Source organism: Haliotis rufescens, unplaced genomic scaffold (genome assembly GCF_023055435.1).
Source record: "Haliotis rufescens isolate VD_foot unplaced genomic scaffold, xgHalRufe1.0.p SCAF_18, whole genome shotgun sequence".
Classification (NCBI taxonomy): Eukaryota; Metazoa; Mollusca; class Gastropoda; order Lepetellida; family Haliotidae; genus Haliotis; species Haliotis rufescens.
The window spans coordinates 17,352,157-17,368,593 of NW_025963868.1; positions in this window are offsets into that span (position 1 = coordinate 17,352,157).

A 16,437-nucleotide genomic window follows, 5' to 3' on the forward strand; every position below is an offset into this window, starting at 1 on the left:
AAAATGTTAGTCCCCATATCATTTGCGCAGTGTCCACAGATGTTCAAAAGTCTATTTTGAGCCTAAATTTTGGAATTTTGACAAATATGCAAATTCTTGCCAGAATTGTAAATTTTCACCACCCCGGGGTGGTCAAAATCATCAAAATTACACGAAAAAATTTAGTCCCCATATCATTTGTGCAGTGTCCACAGATGTTCAAAAGTCTATTTTGAGCCTAAATTTTGGAATTTTGACAAATATGCAAATTCTTGCCAGAATTGTAAATTTTCACCACCCCGGGGTGGTCAAATTCATCAAAATTACACAAAATCTTTTTAGTCCCCATATCATTTGCGCAATGTCCATAGAAGTTCAAAAGTCTTTTTTCAGCCTTAAATTTGGATTTTTAAGAAGTGTGCAAATTCATGCCAGAATTGTAAATTTTCACCACCCCGGGGTGGTCAAAATCATCAAAATTACACGAAATATTTTTAGTCCCCATATCATTTGCGCAGTGTTGTCCACAGATGTTCAAAAGTCTATTTTGAGCCTAATTTTTGGAATTTTGACAAATATGCAAATTCTTGCCAAAATTGTAAAATTTCACCATCCTGGGTTGGTCAAAATCATCAAAATCGAAAAAAAAATGTTTAGTCCCCATATCATTTGCGCAGTGTCCACAGATGTTCAAAAGTCTATTTTGAGCCTAAATTTTGGAATTTTGACAAATATGCAAATTCTTGCCAGAATTGTAAATTTTCACCACCCCGGGGTGGTCAAATTCATCAAAATTACACGAAATTCTTTTAGTCCCCATATCATTTGAGCAGTGTCCATAGATGTTCAAAAGTCTTTTTTGAGCCTAAAATTTTCGAATTATAGGAAGTGTACAAATTCTTGCCAAAATTGTAAATTTTCACCACCCCGGGGTGGTCAAAATCATCAAAATTACACGAAAAAATTTACTCCCCATATCATTTGTGCAGTGTCCACAGATGTTCAAAAGTCTATTTTGAGCCTAAATTTTGGAATTTTGACAAATATGCAAATTCTTGCCAGAATTGTAAATTTTCACCACCCCGGGGTGGTCAAATTCAACAAAATTACAAGAAATTCTTTTAGTCCCCATATCATTTGCGCAGTGTCCATAGATGTTCAAAAGCCTTTTTTGAGCCTAAAATTTTCGAATTGTAGGAAGTGTACAAATTCATGCCAGAATTGTAAATTTTCACCACCCCGGGGTGGTCAAAATCATCAAAATTACACGAATTTTTTTTAGTCCCCATATCATTTGCGCAGTGTCCACAGATGTTCAAAAGTCTATTTTGAGCCTAAATTTTGGAATTTTGACAAATATGCAAATTCTTGCCAGAATTGTAAATTTTCACCACCCTGGGGTGGTCAAAATCATCAAAATTACACGAAATTTTTTTAGTCCCCATATCATTTGCGCAGTGTTCTCCACAGATGTTCAAAAGTCTATTTTGAGCCTAAATTTTGGAATTTTGACAAATATGCAAATTCTTGCCAGAATTGTAAAATTTCACCACCCCGGGTTGGTCAAAATCATCAAAATCGAAAAAAAAATGTTTAGTCCCCATATCATTTGCGCAGTGTCCACAGATGTTCAAAAGTCTATTTTGAGCCTAAATTTTGGAATTTTGTCAAATATCCAAATTCTTGCCAGAATTGTAAATTTTCAGCACCCCAGGGGTGGTCAAAATCATCAAAATTACACGAAATATTTTTGGTCCCCATATCATTTGCGCAGTGTCCACAGATGTTCAAAAGTCTATTTTGAGCCTAAATTTTGGAATTTTGACAAATGTGCAAATTCTTGCCAGAATTGTAAATTTTCACCACCCCGGGGTGGTCAAATTCATCCAAATTACACAAAATTCTTTTAGTCCCCATATCATTTGCGCAGTGTCCATAGATGTTCAAAAGTCTTTTTTGAGCCTAAAATTTTCGAATTATAGGAAGTGTACAAATTCTTGCCAGAATTGTAAATTTTCACCACCCCGGGGTGGTCAATATCATCAAAATTAGACACAAAAAATTTAGTCCCCATATCATTTGCGCAGTGTCCACAGATGTTCAAAAGTCTATTTTGAGCCTAAATTTTGGAATTTTGACAAATATGCAAATTCTTGCCAGAATTGTAAATTTTCACCACCCCGGGGTGGTCAAAATCATCAAAATTACACGAAAAAATTTAGTCCCCATATCATTTGTGCAGTGTCCACAGATGTTCAAAAGTCTATTTTGAGCCTAAATTTTGGAATTTTGACAAATATGCAAATTCTTGCCAGAATTGTAAATTTTCACCACCCCGGGGTGGTCAAATTCATCAAAATTACACAAAATCTTTTTAGTCCCCATATCATTTGCGCAATGTCCATAGAAGTTCAAAAGTCTTTTTTCAGCCTTAAATTTGGATTTTTAAGAAGTGTGCAAATTCATGCCAGAATTGTAAATTTTCACCACCCCGGGGTGGTCAAAATCATCAAAATTACACGAAATTTTTTTAGTCCCCATATCATTTGCGCAGTGTTGTCCACAGATGTTCAAAAGTCTATTTTGAGCCTAATTTTTGGAATTTTGACAAATATGCAAATTCTTGCCAGAATTGTAAAATTTCACCACCCTGGGTTGGTCAAAATCATCAAAATCGAAAAAAAAATGTTTAGTCCCCATATCATTTGCGCAGTGTCCACAGATGTTCAAAAGTCTATTTTGAGCCTAAATTTTGGAATTTTGACAAACATGCAAATTCTTGCCAGAATTGTAAATTTTCACCACCCCGGGGTGGTCAAATTCATCAAAATTACACGAAATTCTTTTAGTCCCCATATCATTTGCGCAGTGTCCATAGATGTTCAAAAGTGTTTTTTGAGCCTAAATTTTGGAATTTTGACAAATATGCAAATTCTTGCCAGAATTGTAAATTTTCACCACCCCGGGGTGGTCAAAATCATCAAAATTAGACAAAAAAAAATTAATCCCCATATCATTTGTGCAGTGTCCACAGATGTTCAAAAGTCTATTTTGAGCCTAAATTTTGGAATTTTGACAAATATGCAAATTCTTGCCAGAATTGTAAATTTTCACCACCCCGGGGTGGTCAAAATCATCAAAATTACACGAAAAAATTTAGTCCCCATATCATTTGTGCAGTGTCCACAGATGTTCAAAAGTCTATTTTGAGCCTAAATTTTGGAATTTTGACAAATGTGCAAATTCTTGCCAGAATTGTAAATTTTCACCACCCCGGGGTGGACAAATTCATCAAAATTACACAAAATCTTTTTAGTCCCCATTTCATTTGCGCAATGTCCATAGAAGTTCAAAAGTCTTTTTTCAGCCTTAAATTTGGATTTTTAAGAAGTGTGCAAATTCATGCCAGAATTGTAAATTTTCACCACCCCGGGGTGGTCAAAATCTTCAAAATTAGACAAAAAATGTTTCGTCCCCATATCATTTGCGCACGGTCCATAGATGTTCAGAAGGCTTTTTTTAGCCTAAAATTGGGAATTGTATGAAGTGTACTAATTCATGCCAGAATTGTAAATTTTCACCACCCCGGGGTGGTCAAAATCATCAAAATCGAAAAAAAAATGTTAGTCCCCATATCATTTGCGCAGTGTCCACAGATGTTCAAAAGTCTATTTTGAGCCTAAATTTTGGAATTTTGACAAATATGTAAATTCTTGTCAGAATTGTAAATTTTCAGCACCCCGGGGTGGTCAAAATCATCAAAATTACACGAATTTTTTTTAGTCCCCATATCATTTGCGCAGTGTTGTCCACAGATGTTCAAAAGTCTATTTTGAGCCTAATTTTTGGAATTTTGACAAATATGCAAATTCTTGCCAGAATTGTAAAATTTCACCACCCTGGGTTGGTCAAAATCATCAAATTCGAAAAAAAAATGTTAAGTCCCCATATCATTTGCGCAGTGTCCATAGATGTTCAAAAGTCTTTTTTGAGCCTAAAATTTTCGAATTATAGGAAGTGTACAAATTCATGCCAGAATTGTAAATTTTCACCACCCCGGGGTGGTCAAAATCATCAAAATTACACGAAATTCTTTTAGTCCCCATACCATTTGCGCAGTGTCCATAGATGTTCAAAAGTCTTTTTTGAGCCTAAAATTTTCGAATTATAGGAAGTGTACAAATTCATGCCAGAATTGTAAATTTTCACCACCCCGGGGTGGTCAAAATCATAAAAATTAGACAAAAAAAATTTAGTCCCCATATCATTTGTGCAGTGTCCACAGATGTTCAAAAGTCTTTTTTGAGCCTAAATTTTGGAATTTTGACAAATATGCAAATTCTTGCCAGAATTGTAAATTTTCACCACCCCGGGGTGGTCAAAATCATCAAAATTACACAAAATATTCTTAGTCCCCATATCATTTGTGCAGTGTCCACAGATGTTCAAAAGTCTATTTTGAGCCTAAATTTTGGAATTTTGACAAATATGCAAATTCTTGCCAGAATTGTAAATTTTCACCACCCCGGGGTGGACAAATTCATCAAAATTACACAAAATCTTTTTAGTCCCCATTTCATTTGCGCAATGTCCATAGAAGTTCAAAAGTCTTTTTTCAGCCTTAAATTTGGATTTTTAAGAAGTGTGCAAATTCATGCCAGAATTGTAAATTTTCACCACCCCGGGGTGGTCAAAATCTTCAAAATTAGACAAAAAATGTTTCGTCCCCATATCATTTGCGCACGGTCCATAGATGTTCAGAAGGCTTTTTTTAGCCTAAAATTGGGAATTGTATGAAGTGTACTAATTCATGCCAGAATTGTAAATTTTCACCACCCCGGGGTGGTCAAAATCATCAAAATCGAAAAAAAAATGTTAGTCCCCATATCATTTGCGCAGTGTCCACAGATGTTCAAAAGTCTATTTTGAGCCTAAATTTTGGAATTTTGACAAATATGTAAATTCTTGTCAGAATTGTAAATTTTCAGCACCCCGGGGTGGTCAAAATCATCAAAATTACACGAATTTTTTTTAGTCCCCATATCATTTGCGCAGTGTTGTCCACAGATGTTCAAAAGTCTATTTTGAGCCTAATTTTTGGAATTTTGACAAATATGCAAATTCTTGCCAGAATTGTAAAATTTCACCACCCTGGGTTGGTCAAAATCATCAAATTCGAAAAAAAAATGTTAAGTCCCCATATCATTTGCGCAGTGTCCATAGATGTTCAAAAGTCTTTTTTGAGCCTAAAATTTTCGAATTATAGGAAGTGTACAAATTCATGCCAGAATTGTAAATTTTCACCACCCCGGGGTGGTCAAAATCATAAAAATTAGACAAAAAAAATTTAGTCCCCATATCATTTGTGCAGTGTCCACAGATGTTCAAAAGTCTTTTTTGAGCCTAAATTTTGGAATTTTGACAAATATGCAAATTCTTGCCAGAATTGTAAATTTTCACCACCCCGGGGTGGTCAAAATCATCAAAATTACACAAAATATTCTTAGTCCCCATATCATTTGCGCAGTGCCCATAGATGTTCAAAAGTCTTTTTTGAGCCTTAATTTGGAATTTAAAGAAGTGTGCAAATTCATGCCAGAATTGTAAAATTTCACCACCCCAGGGTGGTCAAAATCATCAAAATTACACGAAATATTTTTAGTCCCCATATCATTTGCGCAGTGTCCACAGATGTTCAAAAGTCTATTTTGAGGCTAAATTTTGGAATTTTGACAAATGTGCAAATTCTTGCCAGAATTGTAAATTTTCACCACCCCGGGGTGGTCAAATTCATCAAAATTACACGAAATTCTTTTAGTCCCCATATCATTTGCGCAATGTCCATAGATGTTCAAAAGTCTTTTTTGAGCCTAAAATTTTCGAATTATAGGAAGTGTACAAATTCTTGCCAGAATTGTAAATTTTCACCACCCCGGGGTGGTCAAAATCATCAAAATTAGACACAAAAAATTTAGTCCCCATATCATTTGTGCAGTGTCCACAGATGTTCAAAAGTCTATTTTGAGCCTAAATTTTGGAATTTTGACAAATATGCAAATTCTTGCCTGAATTGTAAATTTTCACCACCCCGGGGTGGTCAAAATCATCAAAATTACACGAAAAAATTTAGTCCCCATATCATTTGTGCAGTGTCCACAGATGTTCAAAAGTCTATTTTGAGCCTAAATTTTGGAATTTTGACAAATATGCAAATTCTTGCCAGAATTGTAAATTTTCACCACCCCGGGGTGGTCAAATTCATCAAAATTACACAAAATCTTTTTAGTCCCCATATCATTTGCGCAATGTCCATAGAAGTTCAAAAGTCTTTTTTCAGCCTTAAATTTGGATTTTTAAGAAGTGTGCAAATTCATGCCAGAATTGTAAATTTTCACCACCCCGGGGTGGTCAAAATCATCAAAATTACACGAAATTTTTTTAGTCCCCATATCATTTGCGCAGTGTTGTCCACAGATGTTCAAAAGTCTATTTTGAGCCTAATTTTTGGAATTTTGACAAATATGCAAATTCTTGCCAGAATTGTAAAATTTCACCACCCTGGGTTGGTCAAAATCATCAAAATCGAAAAAAAAATGTTTAGTCCCCATATCATTTGCGCAGTGTCCACAGATGTTCAAAAGTCTATTTTGAGCCTAAATTTTGGAATTTTGACAAATATGCAAATTCTTGCCAGAATTGTAAATTTTCACCACCCCGGGGTGGTCAAATTCATCAAAATTACACGAAATTCTTTTAGTCCCCATATCATTTGCGCAGTGTCCATAGATGTTCAAAAGTCTTTTTTGAGCCTAAAATTTTCGAATTATAGGAAGTGTACAAATTCTTGCCAGAATTGTAAATTTTCAGCACCCCGGGGTGGTCAAATTCATCAAAATTACACGAAATTCTTTTAGTCCCCATACCATTTGCGCAGTGTCCATAGATGTTCAAAAGTCTTTTTTGAGCCTAAAATTTTCGAATTATAGGAAGTGTACAAATTCATGCCAGAATTGTAAATTTTCACCACCCCGGGGTGGTCAAAATCATAAAAATTAGACAAAAAAATTTTATTCCCCATATCATTTGTGCAGTGTCCACAGATGTTCAAAAGTCTTTTTTGAGCCTAAATTTTGGAATTTTGACAAATATGCAAATTCTTGCCGGAATTGTAAATTTTCACCACCTCGGGGTGGTCAAAATCATCAAAATTACACGAAATATTCTTAGTCCCCATATCATTTGCGCAGTGCCCATAGATGTTCAAAAGTCTTTTTTGAGCCTCAATTTGGAATTTTAAGAAGTGTGCAAATTCTTGCCAGAATTGTAAAATTTCACCACCCCGGGGTGGTCAAAATCATCAAAATTACACGAAATATTTTTAGTCCCCATATCATTTGCGCAGTGTCCACAGATGTTCAAAAGTCTATTTTGAGCCTAAATTTTGGAATTTTGAAAAATGTGCAAATTCTTGCCAGAATTGTAAATTTTCACCACCCCGGGGTGGTCAAATTCATCAAAATTACACGAAATTCTTTTAGTCCCCATATCATTTGCGCAGTGTCCATAGATGTTCAAAAGTCTTTTTGGAGCCTAAAATTTTCGAATTATAGGAAGTGTACAAATTCATGCCAGAATTGTAAATTTTCACCACCCCGGGGTGGTCAAAATCATAAAAATTAGACAAAAAAAATTTAGTCCCCATATCATTTGTGCAGTGTCCACAGATGTTCAAAAGTCTATTTTGAGCCTAAATTTTGGAATTTTGACAAATATGCAAATTCTTGCCAGAATTGTAAATTTTCACCACCCCGGGGTGGTCAAAATCATCAAAATTACACGAAAAAATTTAGTCCCCATATCATTTGTGCAGTGTCCACAGATGTTCAAAAGTCTATTTTGAGCCTAAATTTTGGAATTTTGACAAATATGCAAATTCTTGCCAGAATTGTAAATTTTCACCACCCCGGGGTGGTCAAATTCATCAAAATTACACAAAATCTTTTTAGTCCCCATATCATTTGCGCAATGTCCATAGAAGTTCAAAAGTCTTTTTTCAGCCTTAAATTTGGATTTTTAAGAAGTGTGCAAATTCATGCCAGAATTGTAAATTTTCACCACCCCGGGGTGGTCAAAATCTTCAAAATTAGACAAAAAATGTTTCGTCCCCATATCATTTGCGCACGGTCCATAGATGTTCAGAAGGCTTTTTTTAGCCTAAAATTGGGAATTGTATGAAGTGTACTAATTCATGCCAGAATTGTAAATTTTCACCACCCCGGGGTGGTCAAAATCATCAAAATCGAAAAAAAAATGTTAGTCCCCATATCATTTGCGCAGTGTCCACAGATGTTCAAAAGTCATTTTTGAGCCTAAATTTTGGAATTTTGACAAATATGCAAATTCTTGCCAGAATTGTAAATTTTCACCACCCCGGGGTGGTCAAATTCATCAAAATTACACAAAATCTTTTTAGTCCCCATATCATTTGCGCAATGTCCATAGAAGTTCAAAAGTCTTTTTTCAGCCTTAAATTTGGATTTTTAAGAAGTGTGCAAATTCATGCCAGAATTGTAAATTTTCACCACCCCGGGGTGGTCAAAATCATCAAAATTACACGAAATTTTTTTAGTCCCCATATCATTTGCGCAGTGTTGTCCACAGATGTTCAAAAGTCTATTTTGAGCCTAATTTTTGGAATTTTGACAAATATGCAAATTCTTGCCAGAATTGTAAAATTTCACCACCCTGGGTTGGTCAAAATCATCAAAATCGAAAAAAAAATGTTTAGTCCCCATATCATTTGCGCAGTGTCCACAGATGTTCAAAAGTCTATTTTGAGCCTAAATTTTGGAATTTTGACAAATATGCAAATTCTTGCCAGAATTGTAAATTTTCACCACCCCGGGGTGGTCAAATTCATCAAAATTACACGAAATTCTTTTAGTCCCCATATCATTTGCGCAGTGTCCATAGATGTTCAAAAGTCTTTTTTGAGCCTAAAATTTTCGAATTATAGGAAGTGTACAAATTCTTGCCAGAATTGTAAATTTTCAGCACCCCGGGGTGGTCAAATTCATCAAAATTACACGAAATTCTTTTAGTCCCCATACCATTTGCGCAGTGTCCATAGATGTTCAAAAGTCTTTTTTGAGCCTAAAATTTTCGAATTATAGGAAGTGTACAAATTCATGCCAGAATTGTAAATTTTCACCACCCCGGGGTGGTCAAAATCATAAAAATTAGACAAAACAAATTTAGTCCCCATATCATTTGTGCAGTGTCCACAGATGTTCAAAAGTCTATTTTGAGCCTAAATTTTGGAATTTTGACAAATATGCAAATTCTTGCCAGAATTGTAAATTTTCACCACCCCGGGGTGGTCAAATTCATCAAAATTACACAAAATCTTTTTAGTCCCCATATCATTTGTGCAATGTCCATAGAAGTTCAAAAGTCTTTTTTCAGCCTTAAATTTGGATTTTTAAGAAGTGTGCAAATTCATGCCAGAATTGTAAATTTTCACCACCCCGGGGTGGTCAAAATCTTCAAAATTAGACAAAAAATATTTCGTCCCCATATCATTTGCGCACGGTCCATAGATGTTCAAAAGGCTTTTTTTAGCCTAAAATTGGGAATTGTATGAAGTATACTAATTCATGCCAGAATTGTAAATTTTCACCACCCCGGGGTGGTCAAAATCATCAAAATCGAAAAAAAAATGTTAGTCCCCATATCATTTGCGCAGTGTCCACAGATGTTCAAAAGTCTATTTTGAGCCTAAATTTTGGAATTTTGACAAATATGTAAATTCTTGTCAGAATTGTAAATTTTCACCACCCCGGGGTGGTCAAAATCATCAAAATTACACGAATTTTTTTTAGTCCCCATATCATTTGCGCAGTGTTATCCACAGATGTTCAAAAGTCTATTTTGAGCCTAAATTTTGGAATTTTGACAAATATGCAAATTCTTGCCAGAATTGTAAATTTTCACCACCCCGGGGTGGTCAAATTCATCAAAATTACACAAAATCTTTTTAGTCCCCATATCATTTGCGCAATGTCCATAGAAGTTCAAAAGTCTTTTTTCAGCCTTAAATTTGGATTTTTAAGAAGTGTGCAAATTCATGCCAGAATTGTAAATTTTCACCACCCCGGGGTGGTCAAAATCATCAAAATTACACGAAATTTTTTTAGTCCCCATGTCATTTGCGCAGTGTTGTCCACAGATGTTCAAAAGTCTATTTTGAGCCTAATTTTTGGAATTTTGACAAATATGCAAATTCTTGCCAGAATTGTAAAATTTCACCACCCTGGGTTGGTCAAAATCATCAAAATCGAAAAAAAAATGTTTAGTCCCCATATCATTTGCGCAGTGTCCACAGATGTTCAAAAGTCTATTTTGAGCCTAAATTTTGGAATTTTGACAAATATGCAAATTCTTGCCAGAATTGTAAATTTTCACCACCCCGGGGTGGTCAAATTCATCAAAATTACACGAAATTCTTTTAGTCCCCATATCATTTGCGCAGTGTCCATAGATGTTCAAAAGTCTTTTTTGAGCCTAAAATTTTCGAATTATAGCAAGTGTACAAATTCTTGCCAGAATTCTAAATTTTCAGCACCCCGGGGTGGTCAAATTCATCAAAATTACACGAAATTCTTTTAGTCCCCATACCATTTGCGCAGTGTCCATAGATGTTCAAAAATCTTTTTTGAGCCTAAAATTTTCGAATTATAGGAAGTGTACAAATTCATGCCAGAATTGTAAATTTTCACCACCCCGGGGTGGTCAAAATCATAAAAATTAGACAAAAAAAATTTATTCCCCATATCATTTGTGCAGTGTCCACAGATGTTCAAAAGTCTTTTTTGAGCCTAAATTTTGGAATTTTGACAAATATGCAAATTCTTGCCGGAATTGTAAATTTTCACCACCTCGGGGTGGTCAAAATCATCAAAATTACACGAAATATTCTTAGTCCCCATATCATTTGCGCAGTGCCCATAGATGTTCAAAAGTCTTTTTTGAGCCTCAATTTGGAATTTTAAGAAGTGTGCAAATTCTTGCCAGAATTGTAAAATTTCACCACCCCGGGGTGGTCAAAATCATCAAAATTACACGAAATATTTTTAGTCCCCATATCATTTGCGCAGTGTCCACAGATGTTCAAAAGTCTATTTTGAGCCTAAATTTTGGAATTTTGACAAATGTGCAAATTCTTGCCAGAATTGTAAATTTTCACCACCCCGGGGTGGTCAAAATCATCAAAATTACACGAAATCTTTTTAGTCCCCATATCATTTGCGCAATGTCCATAGAAGTTCAAAAGTCTTTTTTCAGCCTTAAATTTGGATTTTTAAGAAGTGTGCAAATTCATGCCAGAATTGTAAATTTTCACCACCCCGGGGTGGTCAAAATCTTCAAAATTAGACAAAAAATGTTTCGTCCCCATATCATTTGCGCACGGTCCATAGATGTTCAGAAGGTTTTTTTTAGCCTAAAATTGGGAATTGTATGAAGTGTACTAATTCATGCCAGAATTGTAAATTTTCACCACCCCGGGGTGGTCAAAATCATCAAAATCGAAAAAAAAATGTTAGTCCCCATATCATTTGCGCAGTGTCCACAGATGTTCAAAAGTCATTTTTGAGCCTAAATTTTGGAATTTTGACAAATATGTAAATTCTTGTCAGAATTGTAAATTTTCAGCACCCCGGGGTGGTCAAAATCATCAAAATTACACGAATTTTTTTTAGTCCCCATATCATTTGCGCAGTGTTGTCCACAGATGTTCAAAAGTCTATTTTGAGCCTAATTTTTGGAATTTTGACAAATATGCAAATTCTTGCCAGAATTGTAAAATTTCACCACCCTGGGTTGGTCAAAATCATCAAATTCGAAAAAAAAATGTTTAGTCCCCATATCATTTGCGCAGTGTCCATAGATGTTCAAAAGTCTATTTTGAGCCTAAATTTTGGAATTTTGACAAATATGCAAATTCTTGCCAGAATTGTAAATTTTCACCACCCCGGGGTGGTCAAATTCATCAAAATTACACGAAATTTTTTTAGTCCCCATATCATTTGCGCAGTGTTGTCCACAGATGTTCAAAAGTCTATTTTGAGCCTAAATTTTGGAATTTTGACAAATATGCAAATTCTTGCCAGAATTGTAAATTTTCACCACCCCGGGGTGGTCAAATTCATCAAAATTACACGAAATTCTTTTAGTCCCCATACCATTTGCGCAGTGTCCATAGATGTTCAAAAGTCTTTTTTGAGCCTAAAATTTTCGAATTATAGGAAGTGTACAAATTCATGCCAGAATTGTAAATTTTCACCACCCCGGGGTGGTCAAAATCATAAAAATTAGACAAAAAAAATTTAGTCCCCATATCATTTGTGCAGTGTCCACAGATGTTCAAAAGTCTTTTTTGAGCCTAAATTTTGGAATTTTGACAAATATGCAAATTCATGCCGGAATTGTAAATTTTCACCACCCCGGGGTGGTCAAAATCATCAAAATTACACGAAATATTCTTAGTCCCCATATCATTTGCGCAGTGCCCATAGATGTTCAAAAGTCTTTTTTGAGCCTTAATTTGGAATTTTAAAAAGTGTGCAAATTCATGCCAGAATTGTAAAATTTCACCACCCCGGGGTGGTCAAAATCATCAAAATTACACGAAATATTTTTAGTCCCCATATCATTCGCGCAGTGTCCACAGATGTTCAAAAGTCTATTTTGAGCCTAAATTTTGGAATTTTGACAAATGTGCAAATTCTTGCCAGAATTGTAAATTTTCATCACCCCGGGGTGGTCAAATTCATCCAAATTACACGAAATTCTTTTAGTCCCCATATCATTTGCGCAGTGTCCATAGATGTTCAAAAGTCTTTTTTTAGCCTAAAATTTTCGAATTATAGGAAGTGTACAAATTCTTGCCAGAATTGTAAATTTTCACCACCCCGGGGTGGTCAAAATCATCAAAATTAGACACAAAAAATTTAGTCCCCATATCATTTGCGCAGTGTCCACAGATGTTCAAAAGTCTATTTTGAGGCTAAATTTTGGAATTTTGACAAATATGCAAATTCTTGCCAGAATTGTAAATTTTCACCACCCCGGGGTGGTCAAATTCATCAAAATTACACAAAATCTTTTTAGTCCCCATTTCATTTGCGCAATGTCCATCGAAGTTCAAAAGTCTTTTTTCAGCCTTAAATTTGGATTTTTAAGAAGTGTGCAAATTCATGCCAGAATTGTAAATTTTCACCACCCCGGGGTGGTCAAAATCATCAAAATTACACGAAATTTTTTTAGTCCCCATATCATTTGCGCAGTGTTGTCCACAGATGTTCAAAAGTCTATTTTGAGCCTAATTTTTGGAATTTTGACAAATATGCAAATTCTTGCCAGAATTGTAAAATTTCACCACCCTGGGTTGGTCAAAATCATCAAAATCGAAAAAAAAATGTTTAGTCCCCATATCATTTGCGCAGTGTCCACAGATGTTCAAAAGTCTATTTTGAGCCTAAATTTTGGAATTTTGACAAATATGCAAATTCTTGCCAGAATTGTAAATTTTCAGCACCCCGGGGTGGTCAAATTCATCAAAATTACACGAAATTCTTTTAGTCCCCATATCATTTGCGCAGTGTCCATAGATGTTGAAAAGTCTTTTTTGAGCCTAAAATTTTCGAATTGTAGGAAGTGTACAAATTCTTGCCAGAATTGTAAATTTTCACCACCCCGGGGTGGTCAAAATCATAAAAATTAGACAAAAAAAATTTAGTCCCCATATCATTTGCGCAGTGTTGTCCACAGATGTTCAAAAGTCTATTTTGAGCCTAATTTTTGGAATTTTGACAAATATGCAAATTCTTGCCAGAATTGTAAAATTTCACCACCCTGGGTTGGTCAAAATCATCAAAATCGAAAAAAAAATGTTTAGTCCCCATATCATTTGCGCAGTGTCCACAGATGTTCAAAAGTCTATTTTGAGCCTAAATTTTGGAATTTTGACAAATATGCAAATTCTTGCCAGAATTGTAAATTTTCAGCACCCCGGGGTGGTCAAATTCATCAAAATTACACGAAATTCTTTTAGTCCCCATATCATTTGCGCAGTGTCCATAGATGTTGAAAAGTCTTTTTTGAGCCTAAAATTTTCGAATTGTAGGAAGTGTACAAATTCTTGCCAGAATTGTAAATTTTCACCACCCCGGGGTGGTCAAAATCATAAAAATTAGACAAAAAAAATTTAGTCCCCATATCATTTGTGCAGTGTCCACAGATGTTCAAAAGTCTATTTTGAGCCTAAATTTTGGAATTTTGACAAATATGCAAATTCTTGCCAGAATTGTAAATTTTCACCACCCCGGGGTGGTCAAATTCATCAAAATTACACAAAATCTTTTTAGTCCCCATATCATTTGCGCAATGTCCATAGAAGTTCAAAAGTCTTTTTTCAGCCTTAAATTTGGATTTTTAAGAAGTGTGCAAATTCATGCCAGAATTGTAAATTTTCACCACCCCGGGGTGGTCAAAATCTTCAAAATTAGACAAAAAATGTTTCGTCCCCATATCATTTGCGCAAGGTCCATAGATGTTCAGAAGGCTTTTTTTAGCCTAAAATTGGGAATTGTATGAAGTGTACTAATTCATGCCAGAATTGTAAATTTTCACCACCCCGGGGTGGTCAAAATCATCAAAATCGAAAAGAAAATGTTAGTCCCCATATCATTTGCGCAGTGTCCACAGATGTTCAAAAGTCTATTTTGAGCCTAAATTTTGGAATTTTGACAAATATGTAAATTCTTGTCAGAATTGTAAATTTTCAGCACCCCGGGGTGGTCAAAATCATCAAAATTACACGAATTTTTTTTAGTCCCCATATCATTTGCGCAGTGTTGTCCACAGATGTTCAAAAGTCTATTTTGAGCCTAATTTTTGGAATTTTGACAAATATGCAAATTCTTGCCAGAATTGTAAAATTTCACCACCCTGGGTTGGTCAAAATCATCAAATTCGAAAAAAAATTGTTTAGTCCCCATATCATTTGCGCAGTGTCCATAGATGTTCAAAAGTCTATTTTGAGCCTAAATTTTGGAATTTTGACAAATATGCAAATTCTTGCCAGAATTGTAAATTTTCAGCACCCCGGGGTGGTCAAATTCATCAAAATTACACGAAATTCTTTTAGTCCCCATACCATTTGCGCAGTGTCCGTAGATGTTCAAAAGTCTATTTTGAGCCTAAAATTTTCGAATTATAGGAAGTGTACAAATTCATGCCAGAATTGTAACTTTTCACCACCCCGGGGTGGTCAAAATCATAAAAATTAGACACAAAAAATTTAGTCCCCATATCATTTGTGCAGTGTCCACAGATGTTCAAAAGTCTTTTTTGAGCCTAAATTTTGGAATTTTGACAAATATGCAAATTCTTGCCAGAATTGTAAATTTTCACCACCCCGGGGTGGTCAAAATCATCAAAATTACACGAAATATTCTTAGTCCCCATATCATTTGCGCAGTGCCCATAGATGTTCAAAAGTCTTTTTTGAGCCTTAATTTGGAATTTTAAGAAGTGTGCAAATTCATGCCAGAATTGTAAAATTTCACCACCCCGGGGTGGTCAAAATCATCAAAATTACACAAAATCTTTTTAGTCCCCATATCATTCGCGCAATGTCCATAGAAGTTCAAAAGTCTTTTTCCAGCCTTAAATTTGGATTTTTACGAAGTGTGCAAATTCATGGCAGAATTATAAATTTTCACCACCCCGGGGTGGTCAAAATCTTCAAAATTGGACAAAAAATATTTCGTCCCCATATCATTTGCGCAGTGTCCATAGATGTTCAGAAGGCTTTTTTTAGCCTAAAATTGGGAATTGTATGAAGTGTACTAATTCATGCCAGAATTGTAAATTTTCACCACCCCGGGGTGGTCAAAATCATCAAAATCGAAAAAAAAATGTTAGTCCCCATATCATTTGCGCAGTGTCCACAGATGTTCAAAAGTCTATTTTGAGCCTAAATTTTGGAATTTTGACAAATATGCAAATTCTTGTCAAAATTGTAAATTTTCAGCACCCCGGGGTGGTCAAAATCATCAAAATTACACGAATTTTTTTTACTCCCCATATCATTTGCGCAGTGTCCACAGATGTTCAAAAGTCTATTTTGAGCCTAAATTTTGGAATTTTGAAAAATATGCAAATTCATACCGGAATTGTAAATTTTCACCACCCCGGGGTGGTCAAATTCATCAAAATTACACGAAATTCTTTTAGTCCCCATATCATTTGCGCAGTGTCCATAGATGTTCAAAAGTCTTTTTTGAGCCTAAAATTTTCGAATTGTAGGAAGTGTACAAATTCATGCCAGAATTGTAAATTTTCACCACCCCGGGGTGGTCAAAATCATCAAAATTACACGAAAAAATTTAGTCC